The sequence below is a fragment of the Cynoglossus semilaevis genome, chromosome 4 (genome assembly GCF_000523025.1).
Source record: "Cynoglossus semilaevis isolate Cse_v1.0 chromosome 4, Cse_v1.0, whole genome shotgun sequence".
NCBI classification, from domain to species: Eukaryota; Metazoa; Chordata; class Actinopteri; order Pleuronectiformes; family Cynoglossidae; genus Cynoglossus; species Cynoglossus semilaevis.
This window is the reverse complement of record NC_024310.1, coordinates 12,381,623-12,387,306: the sequence shown is the minus strand read 5'-3', so window position 1 is coordinate 12,387,306 and position 5,684 is coordinate 12,381,623. Positions and strand designations below refer to the sequence as shown.

General features: G+C 37.6%; 1 protein-coding gene across 1 annotated transcript in view; it reads right to left on the bottom strand.

Moving 5' to 3' along the window:
- LOC103378151 (cell adhesion molecule 2-like) overlaps window positions 1-2,485 on the bottom strand; it is a 48,145-nt gene extending 45,660 nt beyond the window's left edge. The window contains exon 1 of the mRNA XM_025055196.1: window positions 2,459-2,485. The gene's annotated coding sequence lies outside the window, so the exon portion shown is untranslated. The remainder of the gene's footprint in view (window positions 1-2,458) is intronic.
- Window positions 2,486-5,684: the final 3,199 nt, after the last annotated feature.

Genomic DNA, 5,684 nt, shown 5'->3' with positions numbered 1-5,684 from the left:
GTGTGGAGTTTAAAAAAGGAAATAGAAAGGTGGCAATACATCAGCCCCAGAAAGTGGGTCAGGAATATTGTTCAGTCTCCAGGTGAAACAGGAAATTACATGTGGAAGACTGTACATGTGACAGGCCCAGAATGAACTGGGATTATGTTTCTTTTGTCAAATCCCAGTGCTTATATATGTTCTGCTGTACTACTATAAAGGTCTGTGGCCCTTCAATGTCTGGTTGTATATGGATAGTAGTTTTCCAATGCTACTATTTAACAAAATGCCAAGAGGTTGAGCAACACTGCTGTTTTTCTTGCAACATGTATACAAAGAGCAGAGGGGACTTTCAAGTAGGACAACATTTGAAGCTATTTTCTCAACTACCGTATTTTCTGGACTATAAGTCGCACTTTTTTTCATCCTTGGCTGGGTTTGCCACTTATACTCACTTATACTACGCGACTTAAGTATGAAATTAATATATTAGTATAATTAGTATATATAAGTATTAGTATAAAAGTCATTTATCCGGTGTCTCATAAACCCTCAAAAAAGGAAATCCAAAAATGAGTCAGAAAGCTAGTCTAGAAATAGCTACATTTCTCAGAACAAAACAGACAGGTTATAGCTTAGCAACAAATTAGCTTAAAAGTTGCTCAAAAAACAGCCTAGATTTTGAGATAAAAGCACGCACAAATAACTCTAATGTAGCTGTCCCTCTTCAGAGCTGTCCCTCGTTTTACTAATTTCTATTGTATAAAAAACATAACAAGTAACTCACAGTCTGTCTGCAGTGGCACTGACTAATGCCTGATACATTCTACTGAGACTTCCAGCAGCAAATAAATCTATTTTTAAGTAAATACATTCGGGAACATGGATTCTATAAAAATGACTGCAGAGAAGATTACATCCATTAATGGGTTTTTTCTCCAATATTTTTGGGCCATGCACAGTTTCCGTTGTATAATTTGCATAGCAATAGCTCATGAAAAAAACCTGAGAGGAGCCATTAATCAATATCCAAAGCGAACTCGTGTGTTTATTATAGTCATTATCTCTATCATTATTAATAAAGGTTATTTGCTGTAATTAGTTCTGAAGAGACCTCTAGACTCCTGCAAGAGCAGCTGAAAAACTGTAAGCCTTCCAGTGCAGTGATTTTCGAACTGAGCAGACACAGTGTCCTTTTCCTAATTAAAAACTACATACTAATTACAGCCGTAATTAGAAAACTGCATTAGGTAAAGAAAAAAATTACTGAAACAAAAGAGGAAAAAACCTGACATGCATGTTGTAGTCGTGTTTCAGTATTAGTAAAAAAAAAAAAAAAAAAAAGTGATAAAAACATAACTTTGTGGCTTTGTTTTTCAATATGTTCACCATTTACCCCATTCACAAATCATGACACATCCCACTCTGTCTCCTGCCATCTTCACTGTGACGGTAACTACCGCTAGCTTCCTACGTACATGAACCATTGCTCGGAAAATATTATATTTTAAATTCAACTCAAAGTCTCAAATTCTGGTTAGCCTTTAGTTACTACTTTGTATTACACTAACAACAGTATACTGTATTTTCTGTATATGATGACGTTTGTTTTTAATAATCTGAGTTTAAAATCTAACATTATTATTGCTTAAGTAATTGTACACAATTTACATGAATTGTGTATTCGTTTTGAAAACCTCTCCATTCTTTTTACTATAGCTAACATAGAAAAGATGATTGTCTTCTCTGTATATTGGAGCCCACTGATGCAATACTAGGTTTTTTGCAGTCCTGCAGGTGTTGCTGATGAGTGTCCTCTTGTCAAAGTCCCAATAAAAGCAAAGAAATATATCTGCAGTAAATATATTATAGTTTTCCGACCAAGTAAGTGTAATTGGAAAGTTTTCCACAGCGCACCTGATGATCTCTCACGGCACAGTGGTTGGGAATCACTGGTCTATGCGTTAGCCTTCTGCTTATCTTTAAACATCATCAACTCTAATTCTGTCCCATCTGGTTCCATAAGGTTCTGGGATTTTAGAAATGATGACATTTATTAAGCAACGCAAAGACAGTGTCAACACCACTACTAAGAAAGGAACAAAATACTAGCAACGGAATGGGAGCAGTTGGTTTTGTGACCAGTGCATCTGGGGCTTTAACATGTAATATGTATTAGTGGGAGGTGGAAATGACCGTTTGTACACCACTGAGGTGTCCTTGAACCCTCAGCGGCCTCGCGGCTGGTCAAGGAAAGGAATAACTCTCTGGTGTGATTGTTGTATGTAGAGAGCAGAGGCCGGCAAACCTCACGATGTGAAGTGAAAATTGAATAAATGCCCAGAAGTCTTTGCAACAAACAGCGTATGTTAATGTTCCCCAGGCTCTTGGGGAAGACAAAAAGGCGGTCAACACCTTTCTTTATTGGAACTATGTGCAACATAAATCACACGGCAAGAAAATGGAGGCAATAACTCACCTTTCGCTTTGCTTTTTGTCCCAGTTACTGAAGGCATGAAGGGGCAAAAGGAGAAAACAGTCAGTTAGATAAAAGCGATTGTTGGATTTGTCCAGGTAGAGAGGTGTTACAGGATTAAATGTGTTGGAATATAAAACATAATCCAACATCTGCTAATCAGGTCCTTTATTTGGTATAAAATGTCTTCTTATAACAGGGATGTCAAACATACGGCCCGTGGGCCAGAACCGGCCCTTTTTTTGCTTGACAACAAAGGGGGAAAAGATGGACATTTTGTGAATACTATTTGAAGACAATAGAGAACAGGAATATTTGAAATTATTACCGATGTCACTACCGCCCAATGATGAAATGGCCTGTGGTCATTATCCAAATCTGGGCTGTCAATGGATTAACATGTTCAATCAGATTAATAACAGGGGTAGCTCTTGATTAATGGTGATTAATTGATCATTTACACAACTAATCATGATTAATCATGATTAAAATTAAGCACGATTAATCGTTATGAATGCAGACAAAAATAATATACTTAATTATGACAAAACATTTTCAGTTTTTTGCTATAATGTATGTGTTTTACACTTTGTAACTGTGACTGATCCAAATGATGGAATGATGGGGTTCTGTGTTTATGACCAACGTCCCGGCTGGATCAGTTCAGAGTACAGGCAGGTGTGAAGCTCAAACAGCTCAAACATCATTGGATACACAGATGATTAACACAATTAATTACTGTGAAACCAATGGTTACAAACAACCCAGTGAATCTATTTTCTGTCTGTTTTACTAGAGGAGAGGAAGTCGTGCTGATCGTTTTCAGCTTTCACCTGTGGTGAAAATTACACACAGCTCACAGTGGTAAAGAGGAGATAAACAATGGTTAATGGTAAACAGTTTTCCTTCATCACTGCTGCAGAGATGGGCGCTTTGTTTGGTTTCACCAAATACGAATTGGCGCCCAAGTCTCGTGCTTACAAAGAATTCAGAGTAAAGCAGATTAACACTCGATCTGCTGCTCACAAGTTCACATTTCGGAAAAAGTCTTGTTTCATGAACTGTAAACCCAGAAGTGAAAGCTTTAATCACAAGTACAACCCCGAGTCCAAATACTACAAAGCAGGGAAACAGTGGAGACAAATGGCCCAGACTTTGACATGTCATCCAGCTCCAGACAAATGTACTGCAGCACGTCTCAGGTGCTGGGAACACTGTAGAGGAAGAATTGTTGTTTTCACTGAAGGACTAGTTCCAAACACAAGCAAACCAACACATCTTTAAGGCTAGGTTTGTAACTTTAAGGAAACAGGAATTGTGGTAGACAGACAAAAAAAAATGGTAGTGGTAGAGTTGTTGGCTTTGTTGTTTATAGTCAGACTGCTTCGATGTATTGACTAGCGCAAGATATCTATTAGAAATATATTTTTGAATCCAATTTTATATACTGAAATTTGACTAGGATTGTGGCTGTAAAGTCCAATGTGCAAGTCATGCATTAAAACTAGTGCCTTTGTAATTTTGTTGGACACTTTGTTTGTGGCGTTACGACTCACAGCTCACTGGACGCTCAGCATTTTGCCTAAATTGATTTCATACTTTTCAATTTTTACAGTGAAAGGGATTCGACAGGAAAAAAAAAAATCCAATGCCATTTTTTCCCCATTGTGTTCCTTTTTTTTTGGTTAGCACAGATAACACATCCAACAGACACAAGGCAGAGCTGAAGGGTTTTTTTTTTTCTCCCCTCTATACATGTCCTCTATCAAATCAAATCTGTACTGACTGGGGGTCAGTGTGCCGTTGCTGGAGGACACCAAGTGCCTGACTGACAAGAACACGTCTTAGCTCTACAGAAATAAGCTTCTCTTGTAGTATTTACCTCTCCTCCACTTGTGCTCCGACCATGCACTGGCTGCTGACACATCCTGTCTGTTACAGATGAGATCTAACAGCTAACAGGCCACTGTTTCCTTCCAGCTGGAGTCGCCTGCAGCATTGTTTGCACTCTGTGCGCCTCGTCTTTTTTGTTGTTGTGAAATTTGTTTGGCGTCTCACCATCAAGCTATTGCAGGGAGTTGCATCTGTATCAAAATTGCTTAAATGTCACATTTGTGTGTTTTGAAAAGTGGCCACGCATCATTACAATAATGACATGTTTGCAAAGAAGGGATGTTTGAAAAGCATGGGTAATGGTGTGTGTGTGTGTGTGTGTTTGTGTCTTCAGATAGTCAGACAAAAAATACTGTTTTCAGTGTTTTATAACACTACACCAGCTCTGCAACAGGACCACCATAAACCTTTTTTTTTTTACACAAAGTCAAATGTTCCGTAAAGTAGAGACTGTTTCATTCATGGGTGATGGGAACAAATCTTTGTAGAGAAACAAGTGACTTAAAATAGGCCAGAGTTAATCTGAAGTCTGCAGAAAGGACAAATGTTTATCTTTTAAATGGGTCATTTGTTGCTTCGCCTTGAACCACCTCCTTATCTGATGAGGAAACTGGCCAGACTGAGCAAGTAGCATGTGCCATTCCACAATCTAATGGAAAATTCATTGTTTTTATTTGACAGTCATTAATCTTTTTGTAAGCTCTCACAGTTGCCTCTCCACCGCTCCCTCCCTCTCCCCACCAATGTGGGCAGTTATTAATCTCTGACTCCTGCTCAATTTAACAGTGTTGACATGGTCGGACAACATGATAAGGTTTTCCTTGCTGTGAACTGCTGTGATATACTCGCGGGTCCATAGCTGGCATATTAATGTATACCATCTGAAAAAATGGAACAATTTGACATTCCTAAGAGGACATGCTTCAAAAATCAATAGAAACTCAAAAAATCTAGAAAAATCTAAATTTGTTCAACATAGTTACCGTGTGCTTATAAATGAGTATTTCTAATAAATCTGACACTTTGTCAAAAACAAGAAATTGCACTGAGTTGTATTGAATTAGAGGCCATAAAACAAAACTGAAATTGTTCAAATGCACAACACTGGGTTTTGGTCCCCAAAGAAAAAAAACAAACAAACAACCAAGACAAACAGCTAAAGGTAAACCAAGGTGATGCATTTAACTTTGGTGGAATTTATTTTTTTATTTTTTTATCATTTACATAAATAGTAAACCAAGGTGATGCATTTAACTTTGCTGGAATTTATTTAATTATTTTTTGATCATTTACAATGAATATCTCAATAAATAGCTACCATTAGCACCAGGGACTA